Source organism: Pelodiscus sinensis, chromosome Z, assembly GCF_052426305.1.
Source record: "Pelodiscus sinensis isolate ZL-2025 chromosome Z, ASM5242630v1, whole genome shotgun sequence".
Lineage (NCBI taxonomy): Eukaryota > Metazoa > Chordata > Testudines > Trionychidae > Pelodiscus > Pelodiscus sinensis.
The window spans coordinates 37,622,823-37,642,639 of NC_143085.1; positions in this window are offsets into that span (position 1 = coordinate 37,622,823).

The window sequence follows — 19,817 nt, forward strand, 5'->3', positions numbered from 1 at the left end:
CACCAGTGAGGGAGAAAGAAGCTCCGGAGAAAAGGTGATAGACTCTGGACGGGGTGACGGGGTAATGACCCTGCGTGTCTTGTGCTGGGCCTTAGTCGGTGCCGATAGTTGTTTTTTAAGTACAAGCTTGGCTGTAGGCTGAGGAGTGGGAGGCCTGCTCAGTGCTGCCTGCAGTGCTGGTGTAGATTGCAGTGCGGAGGACGGCACTGGGGCCATTTGCACTGACGGTGCCAACTGTGTTGCTAGTGCCAGGTGTAAAGCCGATGCCAATGTGCCCATTGCCCATGTTCCGCTGTCAGCACCGTTATCAGTGCCATGGATGGCGTAGGTGCCACTGGGGGCAAGTTTCACGCCAGGCTTTGCTCCAGTGCCAATATACTGTGGCTCGGCTTTGTTTTATCAGGATGGCGCATAGGAGCCAAGCCTGAAGTGCCCAATTAGTCCCCAACGCTGACACGGGTCAGTGGTAAGGAACTTGTTGGAGAGGGCCTTTTCTTTGCAGAAGCACGGGAGCCTGACAAAACCGCCTGGTGCTTATCCACTCTAGCCAAAGGCTCCATTTGAGAGGGCTCCGTTTGAGAGATAGATCACAGCTAGAGGATTCTCTGCATCTTCGGGTCTTCAAAGTATTTGAAGGCTTCAATATCTGAGACATAGGTGAGAGGATTATTCTGGGAGGGGTGGGTGAGATTCTGTGGCCTGCACTGTGCAGGGGGTCAGACTAGATGATCATAATGGTCCCTTCTGACCTTAAAGTCTATGATTCTATGAGAGGGCTGGAGGGTTTTGTCAAAAAGAAACATTCTAAGCCTCATCTCCCTGTCTCTACATGCTTGTGCCATTAATTTGGAGCTGTGAGGACAGTTCTGGGGAATGTGCCCCTCACAGAAACATCTTATACAATGGAAGTGCCTGTCCAACACAGGCCTGGCATCACATTTTTTAAAACCAGGTGATCCCGGATTGGTTGTCCTTTGTTTTCTTATCTTCTTTTCCTTTCTTTCTCTCTCTCTTTTTTTTTTTTTTTTTTGAACCCACAGCATCTGCTTGTCCTTTTTCTTATTTTTTTTAAACAATTGTATAACTGTTGATCTCCCACTGAAGATTAACTAAGAACTATTAATACAACAAAAACTATCTAAACAGCTAACTAGCAACTATTCTAATGTGTGATGGGATCTGAGGAGAAGCAGCTCACTCTGTCTGTGATCAAAGAACAGTTAGGAGGAACTGGTGGGAGCTGGACTGCACGCTTTAAGAAACCGCATGAATGGCACGAGGCGCCTAACGCACATGTGCGGTCCGGTAAACCACTGCTGACAAATCTCCAATCTGTGGCACTGGGACAAGCCCAACACCTACAGGGGAGCACCCACAGGGACATCACTTGAAGAAGAACCATGCCGCATTTTTACTCTGACTAGTGGCAATGACTGTTTTCTTAGACTCTATTCTGTGTAGCTCTGAGGATATTTGTTGGGATTGCCAGGACATGGAAGGGAGGAGGTGGATGACGATATGTTTCCACTGCTTCTCTTTATACAAACATCCCAAGGCGATGTACATCTCTGCAAGGAGTCCAATGCAGCTTTCCAGGCTGCTTCAAAATGAGAATCAAGCAGAGTTTCGAATGTATATTCTCCCCCATCAAACATTATTCTCCCTCTGGAGACAATCCATGGCTTTGACAAGTCTGTCATTTGTCTACCCACATCCCTGCTGCAAACTTTGTTTGGCATTTAAAGATGGGATACATTTGGCTTTTGCTGGGAGAAGTAGAGATAACTGACACAGATCAGCCTCATGGTCAAGCAGGTCCCAATCTCACAGCCACAGAACTCCTAACTCACGTTTTGGATGGGTTGTGAATGCTTCCCTCTGTGGCAATGGCTTCCAAGTCTGGAAAACTGTGGCAACTGATGCTAGCAGCCAGACATGAGGGTGAATTGACCCACTAGTGGAGTTTCCCATGTGATCACTGGACTACCTGGATTTGCCTCCTGCATATGAGCTGCCAAGGATAGCTACTGTGTGTCAGTTTCCCAATGGGTTGCTCTGGGGGGACACTATTCAGAATATCAAATCCAGGCAAACTGCTTAGAGATAGGGCTACTTATAGCCCAAGACTGGGCGTCCTCCTCTGTAAGGCACCAAATCAGTCATAGGGTATGTCTACACTACAGCACTAATTCGAACTAACTTAGTTCGAATTAGTTAATTCGAACTAACTTAGTTCGAATTAGTTAATTCGAACTAAGCTAATTCGAACTAACGGATCCAGACTAAAAAACTAGTTCGAATTAGCGTTTTGCTAATTCGAACTAGCATGTCCACGTTAAGTGGACCCTGAACCGGGGTTAAGGATGGCCGGAAGCAGTGCCGGCAGGGCATCAGAGGAGGACTTAGAGCGTGGAGATGCTGCCTCAGGCTAGCCGAGGGCTGTGCTTAAAGGGTCCCGACCCCCACCCCGGACAGACAGTTCTCAGGGGTTCCCCGCTTGCAAAGCAGTCCTGGCTTGGAGTACCCGGAGTGCCCACACTGGGCACATCACAGCACTCGGCCATCAGACCGGCTACACTTGCCGCAGGCTGCAATCTGGGGAGAGGGGACAATTGGGGGGCTGCAGGAGAGCTTCCACCCCCAGAAGCCCACAGAGCCAGCCCAGTCCTCCCCATCAGGGGCTCGTACCCCATTCCTCTCTCACCTCCTTCCACTTACCCTTCCCTAGCCCCCCTTCCTGATGTACAAAATAAAGAAAATGTGTGGTCAAAAATAGAATCTCTCTTTATTGAACAAAACGGGGAGACTGGGAAAAGGAGGTGGGAGAGGGGAAGAGAGAGGTTGGGAGAGGGGAGGGCAAATAAAATGATCAGAGGTTTGGAAGAGGTCCCATATGAAGAGAGGCTAAAGAGACTGGGACTTTTCAGTTTAGAAAAGAGGAGACTGAGGGGGGATAGGATAGAGGTCTATAAAAGCATGAGTGGGGTGGAGAGGGTGCATCAAGAAAAGTTCTTCATTAGTTCCCATAACAGAAGGACTAGAGGACACCAAAGGAAAGGAATGGGTAGCAGGCTTCAAACTAGTAACAGAAAGTTGTTCTTCACAAAGCAAAGAGTCAACCTGTGGAACTCCTTGCTGTAGGAGGCTGTGAAGGCTAGAACTAGAACAGAGTTTAAAGAGAAGTGAGATAAAGTCATGGAGGTTGGGTCCATGGAGTGGTATTAGCCAGGGGTTAGGAGTGGTGTCCCTGCCCAAAGTTTGTGGAAGGCTGGAGAGGGATGGCATGAGACAAATGGCTTGGTCACTGTCTTTGGTCCATCCCCTCCAGGGTCCCTAGGGTTGGCCACTGTCGGCAGACAGGCTACTGGGCTAGATGGACCTTTGGTCTGACCCAGTACGGCCATTGTAAGCTCAGGGCTCAGTGTCGGGGGTCTCAGTGGACCACCTTGATTTTCATGCACACCTGCTCCTGGGTGGCCAGGCTGGCAGCTCTCCTGCCCTAGACGGCCACTTTCCTGTGCCTAGTGCGGAGGTCGTGGACGAGGTCCACGATGTCCGCACTAGCCCAGGCGGGTGCCCGCCTCTTGCGGTCCCGGACAAGCTCCCAGGAGCCACCAGCTTGGTCCCGGGAAGAGGGGGAGGGCTGGGGGGCATCGGGTGGCTGGCTCGAGCCGTGCCAGGTTCAGGGTCTGCTGGCTGGGTGCTGGCAGGCTTGCACCTGGCACGGGCACCGTAGCCAGCCCATGCCCCTTTAAGGGATCCGGGGCCGGGAGGGGGGCAATAGAGTTTCCCTGGTGTTGGCCAGAGTGGCCACCAGGGAAAGCTGGGGAGGGATAGCCTCCCACTAGTTCGAAATAAGGGGCTACACACCCCTTAATTCGAACTAGTAAATTCGAAATAGGCTTAGTCTTCATAGAATGAGGTTTACCTAGTTCGAACTAAGTGCTCCGCTAGTTCGAATTAAGTTCGAACTAGCGGAGCGCTAGTGTAGCGCCTATCAAAGTTAATTCGAACTAACGCCCGTTAGTTCGAATTAACTTTGTAGTGTAGACATACCCATAGAGAGCACTTCTGTTCACCAAATTGGTTAGCAAGGAATCATACAATCATCTCTCTCAGACACTCCAGTTCCCTTAAATCACCACCAGTAACACTACTTGTACAGATTAGAGGTTATAAAAACCAATCTAATAAAATAAAAGATTATTCCAATACCAGAGGACAAGCCACATCCCAGGTTAATGTATAACAGCTCTTACCCAAAAATTATACACTGCTAATCCTTTAAGCTTTACAATCTAAAGGTTTATTCATAAAAGAATAAACGAAAGGGTGAAAGTTAAAATTGTTAAAGGAATCAAATACATATACCAAAATGATTCACCAAAATGATGAGGGGGCTGGAGCAAATGACCTATGAGGAGAGGCTGAGAATTTTGGGCTTATTTAGCCTGCTGAAGAGAAGGGAGGAGCGGGGGGAGGGTTTGATAGCAGCCTTCAACTTCCTGAAGGGAGGTTCCAAAGAGGATGGAGAAAGGCTGTTCATAGTAGTGACAGACGGCAGAACAAGGAGCAATGGTCTCAAGTTACAGTGGGAGAGGTCTAGGTGGAATATTAGGAAAAACTATTTCACTAGGCGGGTGGTGAAGCACTGGAATGGGTTCCCTGGGGAGGGGCTGGAATCTCCATCCCTAGAGGTTTTGAAGTCTCGGCTTGACCGAACCCTGGCTGGATTGATTTAGTTGGGGTTGGTCCTGCTTTAGGCAGGGGGCTGGACTCAATGACTCCTGAGGTCTCTTCCAGCCCTAGGATTCTATACATTGCAAAGTCCTTGGGTCAGACTTGTAGGAGTGCTGGATTTTGTCAAGTCAGATGGGTTGTTCAGTTTTTTGTTTAGAGTTTCAGTTTGTAGCAAAGATCCTCCAGAGGTAAGAAGTAGGACTGAAGACAAAATGGAGGGGGTATCTTCTGCCCTGTGGAAAGAATCCCATTGTCCCGCTGTGGCAATGTACATCAAGAAGACGGTGTTTGGAGTCACATGAGCAAGTCACCATTGCATGCAGGAGTCAGTCTTCACAAGTAGAAACTATTGCACTCGTGCTGTCCTGAACGTTCACAGGGGAGCCCACGGAATGTGGGCTGGCACCTTCCGGTGCCCATTGTCAGTCAAGTACTTCTACTCGGCTTGAATAGCCCCTTCACGAGACATTGGCCAAACCTCCTGTCAGTGTCTCCCAGACGCAAACATTTGAATTTCAAGTTCTGAAACAGCCCTCCTAACTTCAAATACAAAAATGATACATGTGTACAAATGCCATCATCATAACCGGTGGATTATAATAGACACCTCACTCGGCCCACTTGGAACAAAATTTGTTGCAAATATACAACAGAGGTTGCAACAATGATCTACATTTTCCTATCTCATCCACACTCAGCAGAGGCTCCCTTTTTCCTAGCTGCTATTCCGAAGACTCTGAGTTAGGCAGGGTGCTTTTCAGCAGCAGAGACTGAAACAGAACCACAGCCTAGCCCGACATGAGCACAGTGCCCTTTCTGTCTGCAGATGGGTTGGTATCTAAGTTCCCTCTAGGGTGCGCACCAGTGTGGGTGTGCACAAAGTATTTGAATCCTCAGCAGAATTGGCAGCAGCACTCACCTTCCTGGAAGGTAAGCTGCTAGTGATGGGATTGGTAGGAGAGTGGGGGGCCCAGCTGGCAGAGTGGGGGACTGCACCCCAGAAACACCTGGCCATAGCTCTAGCTAGCCCTTTAGGGTTGAAGCTATGCCCAGGGCCATGTGGTGGCTGCCTAGATTTTCCAGTGGCCGGGGTCGTGTGGCAGGTGGGCAGCTCTGGTGGCCCAGGCCACATGGCAGGGGGCTGCTCTGGTGGCCAGGGCTGCTCCAGGGGCCAGTTCCAGACCTTCCTCAGAGCTGGAGCTATAGCTAGGGCCCCATAGTGGCTGCCCAACAGTTCACTGGCTGTGAACCAGGCTGTGATGTGGCTGCTCCTGGGACGGGGACCCCCTGCATCTCTTCGCCCCCCCACCTCTCTTTTGCCCATCATAGCCCCTTGTTCCTCCAGCCCTCTTCCTCTCCCTCCGCTCCCCCCCCCCCCACTCTCCACATGGCCCTGCCGCACCCCCAGCACCTCACTCCCTGCAAACCCTGAGCTCTGGCAGCAGCTTCCCTCTGCCCCAGGTGGATACTCACAGCCAGCCCTATGAGGAGCAACCTGGGGCAGCCCCTGCCTTACACAGAGGCTGCCCTGGGAGCAGCCCTGTTGGCAGGGGGCACATCTCACCTCCACATGAGGTGAGGGAGGGGCGCTACCTGGAAGCAGGGCTCAGGGTCTCTGCACTGGGAGAGTCACTTAGGGAGCAGCACCACTGGTGGGTGTCACAGTGGCACACGTGAACAAGTGCACATGATCTCATTGTTGGTGCACAAGCCAGAACTCACTCTGCTTATGGATGGAAAATCTTAGCACGAACACTGGTTGTTTTCTCTCTTTCTCTGTCAGAGAAAGGAAAACTCCCCCATTAGCTTGTGTCCTACGGCCAGGCCAGGGCAGAATGGTGAGGAAAAGCCACTTGAGGCCACCAATTGCCCCTCCAGGGGGGCTTAATTACGGGGACTCTGGTCCCCAGCTGCATGTGTCTTCCTCTGTGCAGAAGTACAAGCAGCCAGCTCAAAAATACCAACCGGTACGGGAAATTTAAGTCATGCCAGTCACTCCTGGGGCTCTCGTGTGTCCTGCCTGGCTTCTGGTCAGCAGAATTGCCTTGTTTGCTTCCTCTGACATCTCCTTACTCCAAGGTGTTGACCTAGACTGAGCTGACTGCAACTTGCTTCTGGCAGGCGGCACCTCCCTCGGCTGACTTTGAGGCCTGGATGGGAATGAGTCCTTCATACAATAGCCTGTTGCCTGGCTCAGCAGGATCTCCTCGTATGGATAGACATGGCAGCAGTAGTGGTAAAAGGGGACTTCAGTTCAGGGACCTACAGTGTCCTGCTCCCCTCACCCTCCATGTACTATCATAGTAAATTTGGACATGATGGTTAATTATCAAAAATCAGCTCATCTATCTAGATTTTTATTCCAAGCTCATGGCTGGCCTATTCACACAGCTATACATCCACCTGCATGCCTTCCCACACAGAACAAATGGACACTAGTTGTACATTCCTAAGTCTAAGGTTTGGAGACCTTCCTAGAGGTTCTGGATCTCCTTCTGCCAGTGGTGATAGTAAGTCACACACTTTGGATAGCTAAGCAAAATGGACTTGTGGATCCATCGAGAAACCAGGTTCTTCATCATTAAACTACAACTCCCTGGTGATGGGAGTAGCCTAAGACCATTCTCTCCTCTGCTCTTCAGAGCTTCAAAATGCTCAGGAATAGCGCAGCAGGAGAGAAAGGAATGGCTGTCTTAGTGGAACAAGGCTCAGTTCAGAAGACAAACCATGGTTCAAAACACAATAGGCGAGCATTTGGAACTGCAGCAAGGATGAGGCCATAGGTCAGCCTTCACTTTCCAAACCTTCACTGGTGGCACTGCCAGACATCTTGGTGTCTCATGGCTCCCACCCCAAGAGGTACCACTGGTCTTTTACTCTGTATCAAAAAGACATATTCCTTCCTCACCCCAGCCCCTCAGCTGACTTTATCATTTGGTACCAGAGAAACTGTGCTAGCAAGACTTAGAAGTATTTTTCAACATAAATATGCCAATGCCTTATCAGGATGATTAAACCCTCATAAATTGCAAGCTATAAATCAGAGATTTACTAGAGTGATATTTTATAATTTTACTGCCTCTCTCCCCATCTATTACAATGCTTTTATCTCCCCCCCCCAAATCCAACTGTCCCTACAAGGCTATGCAGAATATTCGCTTATGGGCAAGTCAGACATGGCATAAAATCAAGAAGGATAGGTTATATAAATTATATACCTTTGATTTACAAACAGGGAGTGCATTTGCTAGCTTCCTTTAGTTGAAAACATTCCTGGTGTTTACAGAATCAAACATCTGTTTAGAAGGATATTTTGGGGAATAAAATAGAGTTGGTCCAAAACAGGATTTTCATGCCTTGGGATGTCATGAGATTTTGAAATTTGATTTCATCCTGAATCAGGATGAAAAGTCAAAATTTCTGACATTTTGTACTAAATTAAATATTCTGCAGCATATTGTTTTGATGATTTCATTCTGGCGTTACATAAGCAAACCTCTCTGCTGTTAGAGTTACAGATTATACTTTTGTGAGAACTTAACAAGGGTTTCAAACCCATTACTCGGGTTGTTGAGTGCAGCAAGGTGCTCATGAATGTGCTGATGGAGGGGGCCTTTGCAGATAGGCCAGGATCAGAATCCTTAAGCAATAGGGCTGGATCAAGACATATACCTGTACCTCAGCCCACAGCTCCTCAGAATCTCCCTTTTCATTTTTTTAAGAATGAATTTCCACCCCTCTTGGTTACAAAGAAAAGCCTGGAGATGTGACCTGAGCAGTTTGCCTATGGTAATATTTGTGAATATCCAGAAGGTATTAATTCTGAGACCCATTCATACAGGAAGTCCTGTATGCCTCACCCCAACCGGGGTCTCCACGTGTATCTGGAGAGAATCACTTAGCGGCTTTTCTTGACACAAAATGATGATAGTGAAATTGGAGAAGGTCCAGAGAAGAGCAACAAGAATGATGAAAGGTCTAGAGAACATCACCTATGAGGAAAGACTGAAAGAACTGGTCTTGTTTAAGTTTGGAAAGGAGAAGACTGAGAGAGGACATGATAGCTAGTGGTCTTCAAATATCTAAAAGGGTGTCATGAGGAATGAGAAAAATTGGTCTCCTTGGCCTCTGAGGATAGACAAGAAGCAATGGGCTTAACTGCAGCAGGGGAGGTTTAGGCTGGACATTAGGAAAAAATTCCTAACTGTCAGGGGGGTTAAACACTGAAATAAATTGCCTAGGGAGGTTGTGGGATCTCCATCACTGGAGATATTTAAGAGCAGGTTAGACAGACATCTATCAGGGATGGTCTACATGGCACTGGGTCCTGCCATGAGGGCAGGGGACTAGACTCAATGTGTGTGTCTAGACTACAGGGTTTTTTAGAAAAAAGTAGCCTTTTTTTGAAAAAAAAAACTTCACCTGCGTCTAGACTACAGCTGTGTTCCTTCGAGAGTAAATAGAAAGAATGTGGCAGTTTTTTTGATTGCAGTAAACCTCATTTTATGAGGAATAATGCTTTTTTCAAAAGTACTCTTTCGAAAAAAGGCACTATTGAATGCAATCTGTGCTTTTTCGAAAGAGGGCGTCTAGACTCTCTTTTGAAAAAGCGACTCGCTTTTTTGAAAAATCTGCTTGCAGTCTAGATGCTCTCTTTTGAAAGAGGCTTGTAGTCTAGACGTACTCGATGACCTCTCAAGGTCCTTCCAGTTCTAGCATTCTATCATTCTGTGATTCTGGTAGCAGTCTGGTAGCAGATTGAATGTGTAATAGTGTCTGTCAGGGCTGTTCTCTACTCTGAAACTCCGAGTGCAGAAGGTAAGGGCCCACACAGCTCAAAAAGAAAAAAAAACCTTTGTCTCTACAGACAATGGTTACAAAAACTTCTCCCCAGAATCACAATACCAAGATTTAGGAGAATCGCTGCCATAATCAAGTGATTTTTATCCATAAAAAATCTAGGGTGAACACTTGAACCCACTTCCAGGGTTACCCAAAGTTCTTTTGACCCAAAAGAGACTGAAAAAAGAAAATAGAAAAATAAACTGCACTCTCTGGTAGCTGACCCCTCAGTGTGAGGCATGCAGATATACCCAGACAGACCTTCTAGGACACAAGAATCTAAAAAAGTGATTTTTATTACAAAACAACAGATATACTTGATGAAGCATACTTGGTTGCTTGATATTACAGAGCAACTAAGGAAAACAAATTAAAACACAGGGAAAAGTCTCTGGGCACAGTGCTAGATGGTAAATGGGAAGGGAAGGCAGAGATTCACAGAGAACAGTTCCAACCAAACCACAAAAGAAAGGAAAATTGCTCTGAATGTGACTAGATTCTCTTTTCCCCTTACTTCCTTCCAATTTTCTCTTTGTTCAGTTCACTCCCATACCCCAAACTCCTTGGAGACATGGTACTCCTGCCTGGGTTTAAATCATTCTGTCTCTCTTAACTCCTGTTTTTTCTCTCCCGCACAAAGAAAACAGACAAGGAATCCATTTCAAATGTCATCCCTCTATCTCGATTGGTTCTCCTGGCCCTCTGGCCAACACCTCTGCTAGATACCTGAGTTTAATCCCATAGGGTATGTCTACACTACCACCCTAGTTCGAACTAGGATGGTTAATGTAGTCAACCGAAGTTGCAAATGAAGCCCGGGATTTAAATATCCCGGGCTTCATTTGCATCTTGCCGGGCGCCGCCATTTTTAAATCCCCGGTAGTTCGGACTCCGTGCCCGCGGCTACACGCAGCACGGAGTAGGTAGTTCGAATTAGGATTTCTAATTCGAACTACCGTTCCACCTCGTTCCACCTCGTTCCATGAATGTGTACACGGATTTGCCGACAGGTAGGGTAATAGGGTCCTTGCCCCACACAGTTTAACAAATATTAGGGTTCTCTCCGGCAGACCTTTATGCTTTCATGAGTGGGATTCTGTCAGGGTGCCTGGGTCTACTCAAGCAGACCAGATTCAGGATCAGGGCCTAAGTGAGGCAATAGGAGAGAGAAGGGACACAACATTTTGCCATATAACCCCAACGGATTAGGTTTAGCATGCATCAAGTGAGTTCCAGTTACATAGAGAGGATCTGTAGGTCTGGAGTGAGGGAGGATGCTGAGTGGTGGAATGCAAGCCCAGAAGGGTGAGATCTTGGAAGGACTTAAAAGAAAAGCATAAAAACCCTGGTTCCCATGACTGCAGAGGGTAGTCCAGGCAAAGAGAGCACTGTGGACAAAAGGCACAAGTGAGAGGAAGTGGCTAAGGGCTAGGTAAGGTAGAAGGTGTTGGAAAAGCAAGGAGCAAGCAGAACTGGCTTAGCATAGCACATATGCTGGGGAAACAAGCAATCATATGAAGAAGAGAAGTGATGTCCCTGGAAAATGTATGGCTGCATTGCTCAGTAAGAAGCTTGTTCCCCAGCCCCAACCCTTCTTTCTGAGAAGGACTGACTGTAAGGATCACTGCAGGTAGCTGAGGGCAGGATGATTTCTGAGAATTAAGGCATGTGTTGGCTGCAGCAATGATTCTGAGCTGTTAGTAAGATTTCCCAAAACCTTTTCCTTTCTCCTTTGACCCATTTCAGCTTGACTGTAAACATTTCCAAACCCTGACCACAGATCCTCCATCTCAGCTCCCCATCTCTGGGACATGACCCAAAACCTTCGTTTGAACGGCTCCCAGCCATTAATACCAGAGAAACGGAATCCCTCCAAAGCAGAGAATAAAACCCAAGGCATCTGTGTGTGCTTTGTACTCTAAACAGGAACTGGCTTGCCACCTCAACCTCCATACCAAATCACAAGCAACAGAGCAGAAAACCAAATTATTCTCAGCTGTTACACTGCTTAATTTAATATTTCCAATGAGCTCCTTTCCCTTCTCCTCAGGAATGAAATGCATATTTGTGCTGTGTCACAAAACATTAGATTTTGTCAAGGCAATTCATTTTTCAATGGTAATTTGTAAGTGCACACCATACCACACACGGTCTGGGGGATTTTATGGCTTCTTTCAGAAAGAAGGAAAATAAGAAGCACTCAGACTAGTGAGGAGATCATGGGGGAGTGGGGGGAAGTGAGAAGAGGCAACAATAACAGACAGAGCATTCATCTCTTTCTGCCACCTTAGCTTCAAGAAGGAACACAGCTAGGGAGTAAACAGACGCCTTGTGGCTGGGATGTTCCAAAACAAACACACACACAAACTCAGCTGCTCCATACTGTGCCTGCCTGTTGTGCAAAGTTCCAATGCTGTGCATAATTTGAACCCAAGATTTAATGGGCCATAACGTGTGCTAAAAGCCCAACCAGTTTAACCACAACACTGATCAAGTGAGCCTGGTTTTAGCTTTATGTCTGAAGCACCTGCACATGGAAGGGAAGAGTTATTCCAATGACCCAGCCCAAACACTTGGGATCACTCACTGGGCTCCTAGGTTTTGTGTGGTTTTGATGTGTCCTAACAGCAGCACCCCATGAACAAGCCAGAGGGTGGAGAGTAAAGCTGCATTAAGGTCTCCTATTGTAAGGAGCCGCAAGCAAGCTCAGAAGTGATTTTTGAATTGCTGGCAGTTCCCGTGGTCTGAGCTGTTCTCTTTCATGCATGGCTACACATGGGACCCCACCAAGTCTGTGCATGTGAGGGATTGTGAAAGCGGCTGTTTGGGACATCTGCATGGCAATCAGTTTCTACTTGAGGAAAAGTGGTTTAGTCTTTTTATATCTAACCTAATTAAAAAATGGCTAAACATACTTGTCTTCTTCAGATTCTCCAAAAACTAAGCCCTTTTGGCTGAGATGAAGCAAGGAAAGAGAACCCTGAAAAGAGAAGTTTTCAGAATGTGATGAATATGAGAGGAGTAAACAATGAAACTGTTTTGCAACTTTAAACAGAGAGTTTGGTGACAACTCTCTCTCTCGCTCTCTCTCTCTCTCTCTCACACACACACACACACACACACACACACACTTAACACTTGACACAATTTCACGGAAGCGTAGGTGGGAATGCCAGCTAAAAGGTGTGAGGAAAAACAGGATCCCAGGAAATACAACTGGCATCACGTTGTTCTATCTCCAGGCCTGCAAAGTGTTAGCAACTCCTCACATGGATGTCACAGTTGGCATATCCGCTTTCCCATGAGGCTCCCAACGAGTCATAATGGGGCCTCAGTTACAGTGGGTGGGATTTGTAAACACACCCAAGTGCTGTAGGAGCACAAGACACATTGACAACCTTTGAGGCTCGTACACCCACAGAACTTCAATGGTTTTGCAAATTCCCAGCCAACACCTTTTAAAAAGAATTGACAAAAACTGAATGTGTGAAAGTTCCAGCAATGTGGTAGCACTGCCCCTAAGGCACCAGGCAGGCCCGTCCCTCTGTTCTCAGCTCTTCCAGCTCCACCACCACAGCTATTTTGTATTTGCTACCACCCTTGGAGTTAATAGCAGGCATCCAGCCTGTCAGAGGCTGACATGTTGTGACATCCCATCATATGACAACTCTTAAGTGATGTCACTAACCAGGGTCTTACAGCATCAGAACCAGAAAGATGATGAGACGATGCAGGCGAGTGGTAAATGCTGGAATATTTGTTGAGTTTTCTTGCAAGCATTCTCTTCTCCTTTTACTAACACCAACCTTGCTGTTTTATATCGGCAGGTCTATATACCACTGGCAGGGGAGCTCCCAAAAGGCTCATCCTTAGTTTTATAATACAGAGGCCCCTGGCAAATCTGCACAGCCCTAAACTGCACACTGTGTAATTGGCAAACAAAAATGACTGTGTCTCATTCCACATTTTAGCAAAGCTTTCACAGCACACCTCAACCTGAAGGGAGGTATGGTTTACTAAAAGGTTTCTCTGCAAAATACATTCCAGGCTAGGAATTAGTACATTACAGAGCATCAAAACTGTAGACACTAATGTACAGCTGTCAGAATCCGTGAGCAGAGCACTTTGGGTGAGGCACTGTCCTTCCTTTGTGAATTGCTTTTCAGGTTCTGGTTAATTTACACAAGTCAGAAATTCAGGATATAATTCTCCACCAATAAAATGAACTAGTGGGGCTCCTCCACAGAGAAGGCACCGGGGGAGTATTTTCAAAAGCACTCATTGCTGGCTCCACATTGCTTCTATTGCGTGCTATATCAGCCAGGTGTATACATAGAGAGTTTCAATTAAAGATAAAATCTCTTGGTTGAACATTTTAATTGGAACTCTGATATTGTTCTGCCCAATCCACTGCTAGCTGAGCTTTTGAGACCCTCCGTATATGGTCTTTCTGAAGAAAATTCCACTTGAACACCACTGTAAAAATGATCAATGAATGTGTATGCATGTCACATGCATGTTGTATTTCCCAGATACTTGGATCTCTGAGTCTGTATCAAGTTATGTGAACATATCTCTTCACCCACTGTTGTGTTGCATCCCAGAGACAGTTGCATTTCAAAAACTATTCTGCCTTAGCCATCTGATGGACAACACTACAGTGCTACTTTATTGTGGGTTTTTTTTACAATGGGAAAATGAATAAAAATGCTTCATTCTGAATCTCTACTATCAAATACAGGTAAACAGAATGAAATTACATAGCTACCAAGCTGGCATATCCCTGCCTCAATAGGTAAGGGTAAATGAGATCTTTAATGCCCCACGATAGCATTTATTTTACATCTCTTTCAGGAGCAGGTACCTTCAGCAGAGAAGCCTTTTACCATCTTATTGAGATATAATCTCACTATGACCACCTTAGGAATTATCAGTGCCATTCCTGGGTTTCCAGAAGGTCTTCCATCCACGTATTGACCACACCCAATGCTGCTTAGTGTATGACATTTGAATGGTAAAGCAAAATGTTTTTCAATGCCACATGAGCAAATAAAAGAACAAGATTTATAGCATATGTTAAGGTTAATCAGTGAAACCTCTCAGGCCGCTACCTGTGTAAGCTTCTATTCAAACTGCATGATTTATAATAGAGAAGAGAAATGATTGGAAATAACGCGGAGAATCACAGAGGTGCTATTTGCCTGGACTCCCCATTCTGCAGCACAGCAATCCCCCATTTGCTTGGCATGTGACAGATTTACGTAATCTGACATTTCTTCCTCTAGGCCCCTGGTAAGGGGTTTTGTTTATTTATTCTTCAGCACAATCTAATGTAGAAATGAATGTTCCAGGCAGCACATTAGCCCTCTAAAATAAGATCTGCATTAATCTCTGCAGACCTTCTTTCTTTAACCTCAGGGAATTTGCTCAGCTGTGTACCTAACACAGATCCCCACCACAAGGACTCATTTCCAGACCAGACAACTGACTTGGTGCTGTGCAGATGAGCTTTCGTGGGTCACAGAAATGAATTTAACATTCTTAGCATCATAAGGACTAAAACCTTGATTGGTGGAAAGAACTGCAAATGAAACCAGTTATGTTCAAATTTAAATGCATTGTGAAAATGTGTTGATTTTTGCAAAATTTTGCTTTGCAGAGAGGAAAAAATGTCCTATTTGACATTTGCAAAATGAAATGTTTCACAATTTTTCTTTTTAAAGCAACTCTTGATTTTGAAATTTGTTTTCTTATGCATTGTACAATTATGTGTAATATAAAAAATAAACTGAAACAAAACATTTCAATGATCCAAACCCAAAATTCTGAATTTTCCTGCATGGAAAAATTTCAAACATTTCAGTTTCATTCCAAATCAAAATTAGGCCAAATTTCAAAAATCTCTAAATCGTTTGCAAAATAGAATTGCCATCTTCTGCACACCTCTAATAAAAAAATTTCCCCTGTATAATTCAATTGCTTTGTGAACACAGTAAATGTGCTATGTGCAATTAAATTAATTCATTTAGTACCCTACCTGTGGATAGCCATAATTATTTCCTTTAACAGAGTCTCCCACTCCAGTCTGTAAGCAGCACTTAATACAAGAGATATTGCCTTTAAAGTGATTCAGCTGCTTTTGATGTATTTGGGCACATTTTCTGTGCTTCCTTCTGCTCATTCTGAGAAACCAGTGGACTTGTTCCTGAGGTAACACTAATTAGCGTGACAGCTTCATTTTACCCCTCTTGGAGACTGGACTTAGGATTTTTATTTGGGAACAGGGTTTTTTTTTCTGCTTTTTCTACATATTCCCCACCCGAAGACACTTTCTTCATTTTCGGACATTATTTATTAAGTAGCCAATTAGCCCGTCATAAGACGGGATTTTCAGGTCTCTTCTCCATGTCGGTCTTCTCTCCTGAGCCTCCGTCTCTCGCTCCATCTCTCTCTCTCTCTCTCTCCTCCTCCTACTGCCTCCTCCTCTCTCTCAGCTCTCCTCCGCCTTCTGCCTCTCTCTCTGTCTCTCTCTTTCTCTTCTCCTCTCCCGTCTGCCTCTCACTCGGGGGACTGCGGAGCCAAAATGGCCCAAATGGTCACTGCCCCGCCCCCATTCGCCTCCCGCCGTGGTGCTCACCTGACTTCTGCGCCGCTCTGCCGGGCCACTGCGGGGGAGCAAGCGTCCATTTAGGTTCCCCCATGGCATCCCAGCTGAGCGGCGCAGAAGTCAGCTGAACGCCATGGCAGGAGGCGAAGGGGGGTGGGGCGGTGATGTACACAGCCAGGCCCCGCCCCCGGGCCATGTATGTCACCGACCCGCCCCTCTTCCCTTCCCGCCGTGGCGCTCACCTGACTTCTGCGCCGCTCAGCTGGGCTGCCGCGGGGGAGCAAGCGGCACAAGCCGCCCTTTGGGCCCCGCACTCCCCAAGCAGCACGGGCCACCCAGAGGGAACAGCCAGCATTTCAGGCAACAGTGCCGTCCAGAGGGAACAGCCAGCATTTCAGCGTTACAGACTCTCAGACACTGGGCTACTATATATATGATTATATTTCAGAAGCAGCCCACAGCACTGTCAACACATACAAAGAGGAAGATATGGTCTCTGCTCTGAACAGTTGCAGCTTACAAAGGAGGGTGTGCGTGTGTGTATGCGTGTGTGCGTGCTGGCCAGAGGAGTATATCTTCAGAAGAGGCTTCTTCACAAAAAGCCTGATTCAGGAAAGCATTTAAAGCTAAGCACATGCTTAAGCATTTGTTTAAATTTAATTGACATATATCTACTATACATTTTAGAGAGTTTGTCTGACTGTTTGATTAAGAACTTCTTGTAAGCCAGGGATGGGCAATAATTTTTGATGAGGGGCCACTCCAGGAATTTGGAAAGTGGTCAGGGGCCACACTCTTCCATATTAATGGAGGAGATGCAGAGTCTGGAATGGAGGTTGAATGCAGAAGGGTCTTGCAGTAAAGGCCTGGGGTGCAGGAGTTTGGGTTGTGACCTTGTGCAAGAGGGGGTTGTGGCCAGGGAAAGAGGACTAGGGTGTAAGAGGAGATGGAGGGGTTGGGCTGTGACCTTGTGCAGGAGGGGGTTGTGACTTGGGCTAAGAGACTGGGGTACAGGAGGGGATGTAGGGATTTGGGTTGTGATCTGGGGCAGAGGACTGGGGTGCAGGATCTGGGAAGGGATATGATGGCAGAAGGGGGGCCAGAGGGTTTGGGTTATGTGGTGTTGGAATACAGGAGAGGGGGAAGAGCGTTTGGGTTCTGACCAAGAATAGGAGGGGATTGTGACCTGTGACAAGGGACTGGGGTGTGGGATCTTAGGGTATGTCTACAGTAGCTCGTTAGTTCGAGCTAGGTAGGCAAATGAGGGCAACTGGAGTTGCAAATGAAGCCCGGGATTTAAATATCCTGGGCTTCATTTGCATGTTCCCAGGCGCCGCCATTTTTAAATCCCCCTTAGTCCGAACTCCGTGCCCGTGGCTACACCCAGCACGGAGTAGGTAGTTTGAATAAGAGATCCTAATTCGAACTACCGTTACTCCTCATTCCACGAGGATCTCTAATTTGAACTACCTACTCCGTGCCGCGTGTAGCCGCGGGCACGGAGTTCGGACTAAGGGGGATTTAAAAATGGCGACACCCGGGAACTCTGCTGCATACTTGCACAAGGCATGCCCAGACTTTCAGTCTCTGCACACTGCCTTCCCAACAGGAAGCAGCTGAAAACCATCATTCTGTTGCTAGGTTTAAATGTCCATGTGACACGGTCCGCACTCAGCTCTCAGGAACACTGGTTCGGGTTGCATGTTTCTGTATTCTTTCTCCTCATGCAACCCCTTTCAGTGGTTCTCATGTGGTTTCTCTAGCCCTGCCTGGGCTCTGTCTTTAAGTTGTATGGGGCTATATCCTCAGGCCTCCCCCTTGGAGACACTATTTTCCTGGAACCCTCTCCAGATTCAGTCCTCACCCAGTCCTTATAGCCAACCAGGAACTCTCTCAATGTTCAACCACCAGTCCTAGCTTTCAAACTATCCTTAGCTTAGTCTCAAGCTGAGTGACCAGCCAGGAATGTCTCGCTCCCATTGGTCTCTGCCCTCCATGTAGCTGTCTTATGCTGCAATTCCCTCAAGCAGCTGGGCATACAGCCCTTTCTCCTCTGGCTCCCAGTGGCAGCTCAACTCAACAACTTTTAACCAGTCTCCCCTTTGCTCTGTTCTGCCACTCCTTTTTATACAGCTCTTGTGGGCTCTGATTGGTTACTTCCTGTGCAGCCATTCAAGCCTGCTTGGGGGATCTCTCCACTGCTCCCTTCCTGGGATGGGTGTGGCAGGTTTCCAGCAGAGAGCCTTTGGGCTTAGCCCATCCCCTCACCCTGCATCTTTTACAATAATGGGCCATCATTCATGTCAGCATCCAGGATGAGACATGCTTAAGAGCTCTCCTGATCAGTGGCCCTTGTGAAGAAAGATACGAAATCCCAGGGATAAAGAAAATTCAGAATATGGATTACTTGGGGTGAAATCCTAGCCCTGCTAATGTTAATGGGAGTTTTGCTATTGATTTCTGTGGAGGCAAAATTGCACTCCTACAAACCAAATTTCTCCTAAATTATCTATTAGTTGGGTTCTCCAGGAACAGTAGCACTCATGACATGGGCACACATTTCTAGTAACCAGGATTCTAAAATTCCCAGAACTTTCTTTTACCAGTTTGGAGCTTATCCCATCCATAGTATTTATTACATATTCCCCTTGCCAGACAGGGAATGTCTCCGATTGCAGCTGAAGGAGGAGGTTGGGGGGCTAAAATTAAGCAAAGCACAGAGGTGAGTTCAGAGAGGTGGCAGCAGAGTCACTATACAGAGGCACGGAGGGCAGGGGTGCCTCCAATAATCACTAACAATATGTGTTTGCTTTGCTTAAAAAATATACAGATTTTTCTCTCCAGTTCTGAGCAGGGGAAAGGTTAATGAATTCCTTCAGTGTGAAGTGATTTTTAGAGCTTTCTTTGAAAAGGAGGTCAGGAATCAATGCTGTAGGTGGGGCAGCTAGGCCAGGTTTCAAAATGTCTGTGAAAAATAAGAAAGAAGCAGAAAAAAAAGAGGTAAACTAAACAAACCGGGTGGGATGACAATTGCTCAGCTCCACATGAAGAATATTGAATTATTGTCTATAATTTGGATTACAGAACCTAAATTAGGGCCTCCAGACTCAAAACTGCCACATTGTGTGAGGGTATATCAAGGGTCAAATGCTCCTTTGGTTTGCTCATTATTTGCTCTGATACTAGGCTGTCATTAGCAGCAGCAGGGCTGAACAAAGCTGCATTACAAAGGCAGTACACATCAATGGTGCTAATTAATTGGATTAATGGAAGGGCAGCACAAATTAGGTCTGGCTTGGATAATTTCAATGAAAACTGAATACCAATCCCCAAAGTCATTGGAATATGGATGAGGCAAATTGAGTTAAAATAGAGGAGATTGCTGCATTCATTAGCCCGCCCACCCTCTGAAGTAGTTGTTTAATATGCAAACTATTAATATGCAAATCAGCACAAATGAAAAAGTACAATTTTTTTTAACTCTGCCGAACACAGGCAGCTGCCTGATACACAAGAGGAGGATGGGATTGCTGGGAAAGGGGTGCTTTTATGTCAGTCATTTCAAGCCACCCGCACGGTTCTCAGCCTCAGGAACATGGTCTTGTGCCTGGAATGAACTGGCAAATTA